This window comes from Eurosta solidaginis, chromosome 3 (genome assembly GCF_040869045.1).
Source record: "Eurosta solidaginis isolate ZX-2024a chromosome 3, ASM4086904v1, whole genome shotgun sequence".
Classification (NCBI taxonomy): Eukaryota; Metazoa; Arthropoda; class Insecta; order Diptera; family Tephritidae; genus Eurosta; species Eurosta solidaginis.
Window position 1 is genome coordinate 175,807,118 of NC_090321.1, and position 13,698 is coordinate 175,820,815.

The 13,698-nt window shown below is 38.4% G+C and overlaps 1 protein-coding gene across 6 annotated transcripts in view; it reads right to left on the minus strand.

Moving 5' to 3' along the window:
- Window positions 1-13,698, minus strand: part of Lapsyn (Leucine-rich repeat activity-regulated protein at synapses) — a 142,168-nt gene that overhangs the window by 107,821 nt on the left and 20,649 nt on the right. Inside the window, exon 2 of one of the 6 annotated variants that reach the window (XM_067773965.1) lies at window positions 8,363-8,409. The exons of the other annotated variants lie outside the window; for them this stretch is intronic. The gene's annotated coding sequence lies outside the window, so the exon portion shown is untranslated. The remainder of the gene's footprint in view (window positions 1-8,362; window positions 8,410-13,698) is intronic. 6 annotated transcript variants of the gene reach the window in all.

Sequence of the window (13,698 nt, forward strand, 5' to 3'; positions counted from 1 at the left end):
GCCACCAACTCCATATAAGACCGACCAGTGTGCACAGTAAAGAGGACCCAGCTGTCAGCCACTTTGGGAAAAACCAAAACAACCAGTCGATTATGTATAACGCTTCAACAATATACACACGGGAGAATTTTTGGGATACCCTCTTGATGCAAGGTCCGCCGTCTAGGAAAGTAAGGGCACACCTCCAAAACCATATGATATGATATCTGGCAAAACGTAAAACACTCGTTTTATGTTTATATTGTTGTAACAATAAAGACACTCCCCCAGCATACGCTCAACCTTATCAATATCGATACCTGGGTGGAATATCATCCTACAACGGCTGCTAGTTTCAGAATCTTTTTTGAACATCAAAGCGAAAAAATTATGGAAGATATTTGTATTGGTTTCAAATCGGATTCCAACAATAATCGGATTCCACGACAATCCTAATAGTGTTTTATACACACAAATTCTGAGAGCATTCGTTTGAAAACGCTTCTGAAGTTAAGCTTTCTTCAAACAATTTCACGTATGTAGATAGCGTTTTCTAAAGATTTCTGTAATAGGGCGTTTTCGAAATCGAATGATATTTCACTCAGAAATTGATACGGAATTGGTAGTATTTCTGCTGTTAAATCCAGCACGGAAAGCACCGTTATCAGAGGAGAAGCGTTTCTCTGACTCAACCTCATAATGTACATGTTACCTGAATGTGGACGTCTGACACAAACCATCTATTCAACTGTTCTGCGGAACTACCAATTTCCTACAACTAACTCTCGGTTGACGACCTTTGCTAAAACTTCCAGTATCGTTGCGTTAGAAGATTTTCAAATTATCTTGCTATCAACTTTGAGCTGAGCTTACGTCTTCGTCACAATATCCAAATGCAAAAAATTGTTAAATTATAATGGAGTAGCCTTACTTGAACGCATGTAAAAGTTTCTGGATAGTTTTAGATGGAATTTGTTTACTAACTCAGAGGAGCATGATTTGGTGGAAGCTCCCACATGCTTTACTAGCGCATAATTTTCTTTTTGGGCCGTATTCTTCAGCAAAGGAAGCTTTTGTCTGTATACATACATACATATGTATGTATGTATTGGAAAAAACAGTTTGTGATTCAATGTATTACATCTGTACATATCCATATGTACCTAAATTTACAAGAACGGGGGTGGTTATGGAATTAGCTTCAAATATTTTAATTACTAGGTAAATATTTGTGAGTGGATTTATGAGCATATTTTCTAATCGGGTATGTATGCACATATTTATGTACAAATATTTGTGCACAATTAGTGGTCGACATATGTCAAATTTATTGATTTTAACATTGTAATAAATGTTTATTTAACAGGTGCAACTGTCTGTCTGAAGGCACTAATGTGGAATGCTCAGTTGGAGAAAGTTTGCGCGTGCCTCTGCTATTTATTAATTTAAAGTTTAACAAAATATTTTTATTTTAATGCAGATACTTACACAGGTACATCCTGTTGATCGGCGATCAATTCAAATACGTTACTCAAAAAATGGCCCAGCCAACGTAGCCGCTGCGTTCTAATTCGCCGGACTATGTTGATGTCTGCGTAAAGCTCGTAGAGCTAATCGTTAAATCTTGTTCGGTATTCGCTATAGCCGATGCGTAGAGGTCCGTAAATCTTTCGAAAAACTTTTCTCTCGAACAGAGCAGCTTTATCTGACGTTCTCATGGTCCATGCTTCTGCACCACATAGCAAGACGGGTACGATAAGCAATTTTTTTAAAGCATGATTTTCGTTTGCCGAGAGAGGCCTTTACTTTTCAATTGCCTACTCTGTCCAAAGTAGCATCTATTGGCAAGAGTTGTTTCCAGTTTTGCTTAAACCAAACCCAGAGAAGCCACTATAATCTTTCATGCTGATAACTGCGCGATAATAAAGACGGGCTGGTGAGCTAGGTTCAAAAATAAGCAATTATCTCTCCAACCTCTCACGTTTTTTCAGGATTTTTCGATGTATGAAATTGTCAGCGACTACTTGTAAGTCCGCGTCGAAGCATCTATGTGCCGTCAACTGTCAACCATCCTGCCTTAACACTATCCTATTTACGATTGCGCTCAAAGTACAGATCTTAATCGTTAAGCCACAGTGCGACAATGCCTACAGCCAAAAGAGACGCTGCGTACTGCAAATCAGCGATTGCCAACTTTGGACTACTCATTGTATTGTTACGAATATTAGCAACACTAAGGGGTACTGCCATCTCTAAGCCGATGCTAAGCAGCGCCTTGTATGCACATCCATAAATCAATCATTATGTATCTACATAAACGAATCAAACATTATGTCTACACATATGTAAGTATACGCAGCTGAGAAGCAACGCACAACCACATGCATATATCTGAGATACACCCGAAAGTATGCAATGAGAGAAGCTATAAAATCGTGCAGCTGAGAAATTTGATAGCTGATAGCCAACTAGTAGATTCTGGAAATGGAAGCGCCTAGAAGATGCGAACGAGGAAATCAAAGAGTATAAAAGGTAGCGACAGGTAGAGGCGCTAGAATCAGTTTCGATTAAGCACGCTATCTGTCGGGCAATAGTAGAGTTATTTATTGTGAAGTACTTGAATAAAGGCCATTTGCATTATTAAATATTGGAGTTATTTATTCAACGGTTTAGTGATTAGAACCTTAGTAGAAGATTTGAAATAAGCGGGATTTCAGTAAATTCGTTGCAGTATGTATGATCGGCGGAAAAAGCAATGAAAGGTATATTAAGGCACCGCTCGCAGAATTGCAAAATGGCCTTCCATGCACATAAGGAAGCATGACCATAAGGAGTATGATGAAACCCGGCAATATATGTGCCAGCCAAAAACTTAGCGACATTCCCTAAGAGTTTAACGTTTTTTGTTTAAACTCTGTAGTCGGAGCCTAATCGCCACCAATTGTGGAGGTAAAATTTAGCTTCGCGAGACCCCATAACACAGTCACAACTTAGATCTCTTTCATATCTATATTAAACATCTCCAAACTCAGTGTTTTTATTATTGCTGCAAGTGTTGCGAATAGGGGTAGTGCTTTGCAGTATATATCCGGTACTCGGACTTCCGGTACTAGCCCATCTGCCGCGAGAAAAAAAAAATTTTTTGACCTCCCCATAATGAATGTTTCCCGAAAGATATTTGAAGTTATCAGAGTAAAATAACGTGAAGGAAAGCAAGAGATTGATAAGGGAAGATGAAAAGTGTCTTCTTGGTAGATGGCCGCCGAGTTGCTCGCCGCTAATCTTTGAGAGCTCACATATCCCATGTAGCTCCTGCATGCAAAGACTCACCACGTGATTTGAAACTAACTCTGATATCTCCTTGTTAATACAGAACGTTTGCAAAAACTAGATCTCGATAGCAATTTAAACGTATACGCTTCAACTACAAATAAATAAATGTAAGGCGCGATAACCTCCGAAGAGATTTTAGGCTCTTCCAATTTCTATCGTGCTCCTTTTAATTTTTCCTTCAAATTGGCGGGACGGGACCTACTTGCTTTATGCCGACTCCGAACGGCATCTTCAAGGAAGATGCGTTTTCACTGAGAGCTTTTCGTGGCAGAAATACACTGGTAGTGCTTGCTAAACACTGCCGAGGGCCGATCCCGCTTAGGAAAATTTTCTTCTAATTGAAAAACCTTAATTCTAAAATTCTGATGTTGCTTTAAAAAAAATAAACGTAAGGCGCGATAACCTCCGAAGAGATCTAAGGCCGAGCTTCTCTTCCAATTTGCGTCGTGCTCCTCTTGATTTTTCCCTACAAATTGGCCGGACGGGACACCTACATGTTTTATGCCAACTCCGAACGGCATCTGCAAGACAGATGAGTTTTCACTGAGAGCTTTTCATGGCAGAAATACAATCGGAGCGCTTGCCAGACACTGCCGATGGGCGACCCCGCTTAGAAAAATTTTCTTCTAATTGAAAAATCTTATTTCTAAAATTTTGATGTTGCTTTGCCCGGGGCGTTAACCCAGGATCTTCGGTGTGGTAGGCGGAGCACGCTACCATCACACCACGGCGGCAGCAGGGCCAATAAAGCTACAATAGCAACAAAAGCATCTTGCTTTTGTAGATGCGGTTTTTCTCTCCGAGAAAAAGATGGCATTTAGTCTTCTCTTAGAGAGGGAAATGAAGGCCTGTTGACGTTCCTGTGAGAGGGCAAGAAGATTGGCATCTGTATATTTGTGATCAGCGTTTCGACACCAAACTTTCTTATACACATACACAGGGGAGATCATTTTAGCTTCAACATAAACACACTACAAATTGGAGCACAAGGTCGGCATAAAACTCGCCAGCGTTAAAATTTCCACCATGTTATTATTATATGCATTTTGTTGACGAAGAACTAAACTAACGGTATTACAATATTCTGGGTAAATAAACTCATGACTCCGATCGAAAAATTTAAGTAGTTTATTTCAATTAAAGTCAATTAAGTAAAAGCAACGAATTCGTAAGCGAATGAAACGAAAACACTTAGCAACTGCTGAAGACGATCGCATCATCGTAGTTAGCGCACTCAAACAAGAAAAAATTTTACAGTCCCGGGCAGTGTTGCCATTTAACTTTTTTTAAAGCTAGATTTAGCTTTTTTTTCTCCGTTTAATTGAAAAGTTGCGATTAAGCTTTAAGCTTTGTTCAGCTTTTTTTCGAAATTTTTTAGCTCTTTTTAGCTGATAAACAGTTTTATGTAGATTCAATTCTAACAACATTGAATGAATTTGGACTAGATTTAAATATTTGAGAGGCTAAGGAACAGATAATGTAGGCATTATGGTGGGCAGAAATCGAGGCGTAGTAACTTTATTAAAGCAACATCAACCTAATATCATTTTCGTTCCGCGTGTTTGCCACTCGATTCTATGACTTTAGAGCCAATTAATGGTGACTTATAACCATAAAACCATAACCAGATAAAACAGCTGATCGAACCTACCTTACGGAAATCAATGTAATCGATTAATGGTGCCATACCATAACGCTAAAGCCATAACCATACCTAGCCAACCAATTGGTTTTTCGTTTCTCGCCATATCCATAAGCTAAAAATATTTGAGTTGGTGAATTTAATAACTTTTTGTAGATTTTATTCATTATTTTGGATACGTTATGACTAAGAGACTTATTCTTTGTGGAATATGTTTGTAATTTTTTGCGTTTTCTTCATTTTTATGCAATTTTCACGATTTTTAGGTTAAGGCACCATTAATCGATCATATTGGATATGGTTATTGATATGGGTATGGTTACGACTATGGCGTTAGGGTTAAGGAAGTTTAATTCGCCCTTTTTTCATCTGCTTCGAAACCGCTTCCGAGTGAAATTGAATTTTTGGTTTCAGAAACATTTAATTGGGTTTCTAAGTCCACATGTAGGCAAAAGAGGTATGGAATGACATATATATGTATATGCTGCGAAAACGACGGACTCGACCCCGTTGCAAGTCACACATCCACACGAATGGGATAATCCCTGTTTTTCTGTACTTGTGTCAAAAGGCATAATATTTATTTGAAAGATATCGTTTAAAACACAAAAATCTCAAAGCGTAATTTTCAAAGAAGATCCGGTTTGCACGGAACTCCTCAATTTCTAGAGAACAGCGCATAAATGAAGTAAAACAATCGCTGCATACAAATTGGTCCATCCTAATGTTCATACTTTGTACACATATAATAATTGATTGTAAATGTGTTAGTTGTCGGAAAAAGTAAGTAAATTAAATTGATCGAAACTCCTCAATGTAATTGGGCATGGAGTACTTAGACCGCGGTACCAGGCGGTTATGAGTAAACGATAAGTCTATACTCATGCAATATGAAAGAAATATTTCAGATTGCAGAAATGCGCGAGAGTAGAAATGGAGCGTATAATCAGGCATGATTAACCTTGAATTATTCACTTAAAACATGTCAAAATGGTTATGATCAAAAGTAAAACAAAGCAAAACAATTAAATTAGCTTATTGAATATGATAAAAGTAAGGTCCTCACTCGACGAACAAAATCAAAGTTCTATGAGTCCTCCTCATCATACCCGTCTTGATCGTTGACGGCGGGGAAGAGAAAAAATTCTTCGAAAGATTCAAGGTTCTATATATGATGCAAAAGGAGGTATTCCTATGCTATCAAAAACTGGTATTGATATTAAGCTATATTTTCTGGGCCGGAACACCTTCAAGAGCTGTATGAGCTTTATCTACTATATTCATATCTGCGTAAGTTTCATATAGCCCTTAGAGAGAATCAAAGCTCAAAGGATATGCTGGCTAGGTCATGACACGTCAATGGATGCAAATAATTCCGTCCCAGAAATTATTAATATCGACACCCTTTAGAGGCAACAGAGGAAGGAGAAGCCCTCTTTTGATTTGGGAGAGATATGTTGAGGAACACTTTACCTCTCTTGGTGTTCCCAATTGGCGTCAGTTATCGCGCAGAAGGACTGAATGGTGTAATTATTACCATATTTTGTTTTACTTTCATTGTATGTTTTATTTTTATGTAAGCAATAAATTCAGTTATTATAATAGCAGGTGCATCCACGTGCCAAGTGTAACTTGAAAATTATTTTAAACAATTAATAGATTGTCGTAATATTTTGTAGGACATGACGTTTAAAGAAGATTGTTTAGTTGTAGATTTTTCTATTTTTTCTCAGCACTTGTTTACAAAGATATTTACTTAGCACTAATTAAATGACGTCGCATAGGCAGAAATACAGCAATCTATCATTTGATGACATTTCCATGGCATTTCGTTTATCATTTACACCATCTTAGACGACAATGTCACTACAGGCCCGAATCCACAAAAATATTTTTTTGGGCAGTTCTTTGCTAACAAAAATTATGCATGACCCACGAATCCAAACTTTTAATATAAAAGTCATTGCTCATAAATAAAACTAGGATTACCACAGAGAGAGAGAGAGGGGATCACTTGGATTAATGTATAAATAATTCGGAGCCCCGCGGCCTTATTATTAATGGGCTTGTAAAACCCCATCAAATAAGGCAAATTAGTGAAAGAAAAAGAAACTTGTTATGCCCAGAAGATGGGAGGCCCGAAAAGTAGTCACGGTTTTGGCTTGTGGCGAGAAAGGGACTTAGCCGTGAACACAATCGTCCACGGCTGTGAACAAACGTGTAGTTGTTATTGCACACAGGAGTGTTATCGATGTTGATGCTTCTTTGCCGGTATAGATCCGATACGTTCCGGTAAGAAAGCATCACTAAGGTACTAGCACGGCACTCTCGGGAACGATTAACATTACCACATTGAACCTTCTAGGCCATCCCACATTCATATTTGTAACAGGATTCCCCTCGAGTAGGTCAAGCTTACAATTGGGTTGCGGAAGCTCTGGAGCTATGAAGTTTTGTATTGCGCTAGGCCATCCCACATTCATATTTGTAACAGGATTCCCCTCGAGTAGGTGAAGCTGGCAATTGGGTTGCGAAAGTTTTGAAGCTATAAAGCTTTGTATTGTGCTTATCAATCACTTGAATCCCTGTGAACAGAGGTCTCGTCGCTATCCGCATTAAGGCGAGGACTTTTAATATAACAGTTATCTGCGCCTACATATCAATAAACAATAAAACTGACAAGGATAAACGAGAAAAGACATTGGATGATGACCGATATCACATCTCACATTAGGCTGATTGACTTCGCAGAGGCTCGAAATAGAAGTACCCGCTTTCAGCATAAAAAATAAATCAAGCAATATATGTACATGTCTGTCTCTTCATCAAAAAAACGAAACGAAATTAATCTCTTAGAGGTCGACGGCTGGATAGCTCACTCTGGGATACGCGCACTGTACGACGTCCAAATATCGGCTTGTACCATTGGATTTCGGCACCCAACATACGAACACGACTCTGTGCAGCGAAGAGTACGCGAGCTAAGGAAAGGTTGCCGTCGAGAAGCTTCTCACTGAGAACAATCTTTGACCTGTCGATATAACCGACACACATTTCTCGCTAATTTTCACAGACGTCGCCGAAAGGGCTATTACAAAAAGAAACATGATCACAGAAGGTTCCAAGACCACGTACTGACGTGTGACGTGCTTAAGTTATCCAGGGAAGACTTCTTATTATTGCAGCGAGTTTTAATTTTTTGTTTTTCGTTTACACAAAAATTGCAAACAGGTATTTAGTACGACTACTACTGCGGAAAAACACATATGTATGTGTCACATACCAATACATCAAGGTTGAAAAAAGCATTTTCAGATAAAATATATTATTTTTAAGAAGAAATATGGGGCTTTCATGCGACTTGCTTCATTTTCGAGATAAAACTACTTTTAATTTGTTTTTACTTACAACTTCGCAAAACGTTCATAACTGGATTCCACCGATATATAAATGAGCTAAATATAAAAAATAAGAGTATTACATTTGTTGTTGTACTAAATAATTTAATTTCACGGAAGTAAAAAACATATAAGCAATAGGCAAGTAAGCGGCAACGTTAAATAAAAAAAAAATTGGAAAAAAGCATGCTAAGGTTTTCTATGAAACAATTATTAGTAAATACTGTGACGAATATTAGCATCACTAAGCTGCTACTAAATAAATGCACAACAACAATAAAGCAGCCACTCTTAAGTAGAAGGCGACGAAGAGATATCTCATCTCACACATACACACGCATATGGCTACAAACTACAAATATATGTACATATATATAGCTGGTAACCAAGCATGAAGTTCGCAAAATTACTAGACCTTAGGAGAAATGGGTGAACGAGGAAACCGAGAGTATAAAAGTAATCAGTTTGATTTAGACACGCTATCAGTTGTGAAGTGAAGTATAATTGTGAAGTATAATTGTACTACTCCAAAAGTAGTCTAATAAAGACCATTTTACAATACAGAATATTGTAGTGATTTATTCAACAGTTTAGCGATTCGAACGTTAGCAGAAGGATTCAAATAAGCGGAATTTCCCATTTCATTTGTTTACATTTACATGTCGTTAAACCATTTTTTTGTTGTTAATACCTATATGAAAAACCAAATCTATATTTTTGTGCTACCAAATTGCTTGCAAACATGTATTTACCTCTCTCTACTTGCTCATATTTGCTCATTTTAGAAAAATTATACATTGTACGCGAAGCTTGAGTTTCCACATGAGGATATAGTGGATGCCGTTATTTCTTAGCACGGGCGTGGCTTCGCTTACTTTACCACACTTATATGGTAAAATGGCCAAATGCATCTGTTGTGAATATTTAAGAAAGATCGGTTGAGGGCCCTGCATGCCTTTTAGAGGTTTACGCCGATCACTTTATCGGAGGCGGTGGAGTAGGCACTATTATATTTAAATCATTTTCGGCTCCTTGCTGGTCACGCACAAGGGCGACTTCCGGTTGCTATAAATAGTCTTTTAACTTCGAAAACATATGTACCTTCATCAACGTCACTTTCCTAGAAGCTCTAAGTCCAGCTCCGAAGACTTTCTAACGGATATTATTTGCCACTCTATGATTCCGAGCACTACTAGAGAAAGAGCTTGAAATATTACGGAGTAACGATTATGCCAAGGATGCCGGCCTCCAAATCATAAGCAGTCCAACTGGATATCATTGCGTAACTTATGGGTGAAAATCGTATAATCCCACATAATTTAAATTTTACCCAGGATACATTTTTTAAAATGTAGACCAAAAATTGCAGACGTTTGTGTTCAAACAATGATTTGAATAGTCTTAGTTAAAACAAAACGATATTTTAGAATGAAAGTCGACCGATTTAAAGTTGAAAAATGCTAAGGTTTGCTCAGTCCAAACTGTTGTTTTCTGGCCTTTTGATACAAGAGTGAATATCCGCGCAGCTTCAGTTTTCAGACTAGTTCCAGTGTCCACTACGTTAGGGTAATATCATACCCGGCCATTTGTTCGTTTGTCTTGGGAAAGTTTTTACTTCACCACTTTGAGTGTTCTTGCGAAGGACAAAGCCTTGCCTGGTCAATATATGTGCCTACGTCAGCGGTCCCCATATATTTGAATAGTTATTGGCACCACTTCACACGTATTATTATTATCTTTCGTCTTTATTCGTGTTTAGTTGTCGCTGAACAAGCAGAGTAGTAACATCGGGTAAGGCTATTGTTTATTTGCGCATTTGCGAAAAGATATTTTGCAAACAAACGCTCATGCGCAGAATGTTTTAATGGTTTCATGTTAACAATTTATTTTGTTTAAAATTTTCCATAGACTCCAGCAATAAAGTAGTATTTATATGACATGTTTACGAATTACTTTTTGTATGTTATCAAACATGCGTGACGTACGCATTGATTTTTCATCAACAACTAAACCACTACCAATAAAATGATTTTAGTTTTACTCACACAGCCACGGTTTGAATTTTGGCCTGGCCTACGTATTCACATATGTACATATTGTGACGAATATTAGCATCACTAAGCTGCTACTCACACACACAAATATGTAGTCATCAGCCGAAGCACTTACTCACTCATACACACGCATATGGCTATGGGAGACGCGTGCACTACAGATATACATGTATATAGCTGGCAACTAACCAAGCATGAAATACAACTGTTCGCGAAATTACTAGATCTTAGAAGAAATGAGTGAACGAGGAAACCGAGAGTATAACAGCAGCGAAAGCTGAGTAATAACTAATCAGTTTTGATTTAAGCACGCTATTGGTTGTGAAGTATAATTGTGAAGTACCACTCCCAAAGTAATCTAAATAAAGACCAGTTTGCAATACTAAATATTGCAGTGATTTATTCAACAGTTTAGCGATTCGAACGTTAGCAGAAGTTTCAAATAAGCGGAGTCACACAAAATTCGTTACAATATTTAAACTTGGTCGATTGGTTATAATCAATGTGATTCACTCCAAGGGACTAGTTGAAATAGGGCAGCCAACTTTTGGAAATGTCAAACCGGGAGACTTGGGTGTTGAATGATGAAGTGTGAAAATCAAAAACTAACATTTCAGACGCTATTTTAAAGTTTCGCAAATAAACAACAGATGTTCGAATATAAGGCAAAGTGATTTTCAAATCCTTCTCATACGTACATATATCTTCAACTTAAGTATGAGGTGGGAATCATTTCAATGAGTGTTTAAACCCCTGGAAACTACTAAAGGATTTTGTATCACTGATTTCGCTTATTATTTTAGCCAATCGGAATATAGCATTTTGGAAAAAACTTACACTTTTTTCGGGTAACTTGCTTATATAACAACTTGAGGACAATTTGATAATACGTTCGACTTGAGTCATTTTATTCGAATATTTTATTAATCTTTTGAAAAATGTATGCAAAGTGAGCCTTTAAATTTTTTATATAACTTTACTTTTAGTGTTTTTTTTTATAACTTGGTGAAATGAGTAATGCCAAATCCATGTTAAGCTGGCATTGAAAGTGCCTGTTGTTTAAATAACTTTTGAACGGTTAGAAGGTGTTAAATTTCGCAATTGGATTCTTTGATACTCCTTTCGACCATATCGGACCAATAAATGGCCTAGACCGTCTTAAATGAGTAGAAAATATGAACCCCCAGCTTAGAATATACCCGCGGCAGGTATGCTTGTCGTAAGAGGCGACTAAAATACCAAATTGATTTAAGGGGTTGTGCACCGCAACCCTTTCAAGGTGTTGCCAGCGCAAAATATAGCTTCTCAAACACAATTGTCAACCTCACCTACCCGTGGCGAATCCTATTCCTTTAACAGCCGAGGCTCTGGCAACCCCAAGTTCCTCATGGATTTAAGGGGTGGGAGGGCGGTATGGCCTTGAAGCTTTCATGCGGTAATACTAAATCGTTCCCGAGATGATCGGGCTGGTGCCTTAATGGTGCTTGTTACCGGAACGTACCAAATCTGCATCCGGCAAAGGACCATCAGCATCGATAACACTCCCACTTGGCGCCGGTTGGCGGAGGAGCGATTGGCGCTCCTTGTTGGACGGCCATAACCGTTTAGACGGTTAAGCGCCAATTAAGTAAGTAAGTAAGTCGACTTCTACTACGATCGGGTTGTTGAGATCTACGATCGGAGCAGATTTTACTAAATGCTTAGAAATGTAATAACTTTGTATATAAGCCGCTACTAGAATTTTTTAGAGATTAACGTAACTTTGTATTTCCCAAAAAATATATAGAAACAATTTTGCAGAAAACTAATTTCTTTGTAGAAATTTGTACGAAAAATTATGCATTCAAAATTTAATACTTGTGTAATACCAGTAAATACTGGCAAATAGAGCTGCCAAAAAAGTGAGGTTATGTTGTTGGCATTACCTTTATTACTTACTTATTTGGCGCTTAACCGTTTAAACGGTTATGGCCGACCAACAAGGCGCGCCAGTCGCCCTTCTCTTTGCCAACCGGCGCCAATTGGTCACACCAAGGGAGTTTAAATCGTTTTCCACCTGGTCCTGCCAACGGAGTGGGGGCAGCCCTCTACCTCTGCTTCCATAGGCGGGTTCCGATAGAAACACTTTTTTGGCCGGAGCATCATCTTTCATTCGCATAACATGGCCTAGCCAGCTCAGCCGCTGCGTTTTAATTCGCTGGACTATATTGATGTCTGCGTATAGCTCGTACAGCTCATCGTTAAATCTTCTCCGTAACTCGCCATCGCCAACGCGTAGAGGTCCATAAATCTTTCGAAGAACTTTTCTCTCGAATACTCCCAGAGCCGCTTCATCTGCTGTTGTCATGGTCCATGCTTCTGCCCCATATAGCAGGACGGGTACGATAAGTGACTTGTAGAGTATGATTTTCGTTTGCCGAGAGAGGACTCTACTTTTCAATTGCCTACCTAGTCCAAATTAGCATTTATTGGTGTTACAGACACTTGCTGTACAGATACTTGCTGTTCAAACTGTAATTTTTATATTTCATAGCAATCCATGTCTATAATATTGAGAAATATTAATTGCTATCAAGCATATAGTATTGATTTTTTCCCAACAATTGGCAAGAGTGATTCTTCGCTGTATTTCAGAGCTGATGTTGATGCTGTTTCCCAAATAAACGAAGTCTTTTACTATTTCGAAATTATGGCTGCCAAAAGTAGCGTGGTTGCCAAGGCTCATATGCGCTGAGTCTTTGCTCGATGACAGCAGGTACTTCGTTTTGTCCTCATTCCCCATCAAACTCATCTTTACCGCTTCCGTTTGGAGTAAGCAGAACTAACAGCGCGCGTGTTTAGCCCGATGATATCAATGTCATCAGCATATGCCAGTAATTACACGCTTTTATAGAATATTGTTCCAGAGTGGTTAAGTTCTGCAGCTAGTATAATTTTCTCCCGCATCAAATTAAAGAAATCGCACGATAGGGGGTCACCCTGTCTGAAACCTCGTTTAGTTTCGAACGGCTCGGAGAGGTCCTTCCCAATTCTTCCTGAGCTGATGGTGTTGTTCAACGTCATTTTGCACAGCCGTATAAGTTTTGCGGGGAAACCAAATTCAGACATAGCGGCATATAGGCAGCTCCTTTTCGTGCTGTCGAAGGCGGCTATAAAATCGACGAAGAGGTGATGTGTGTCGATTCTTATTTGCGGGTTTTTTCCAATTTACCTTTATTACTGCATTATTGTTATTGCATTATGAGCAAAACTTGTTTTTTAGTTTCATGAAATAATTCAAATACTCGCCGAA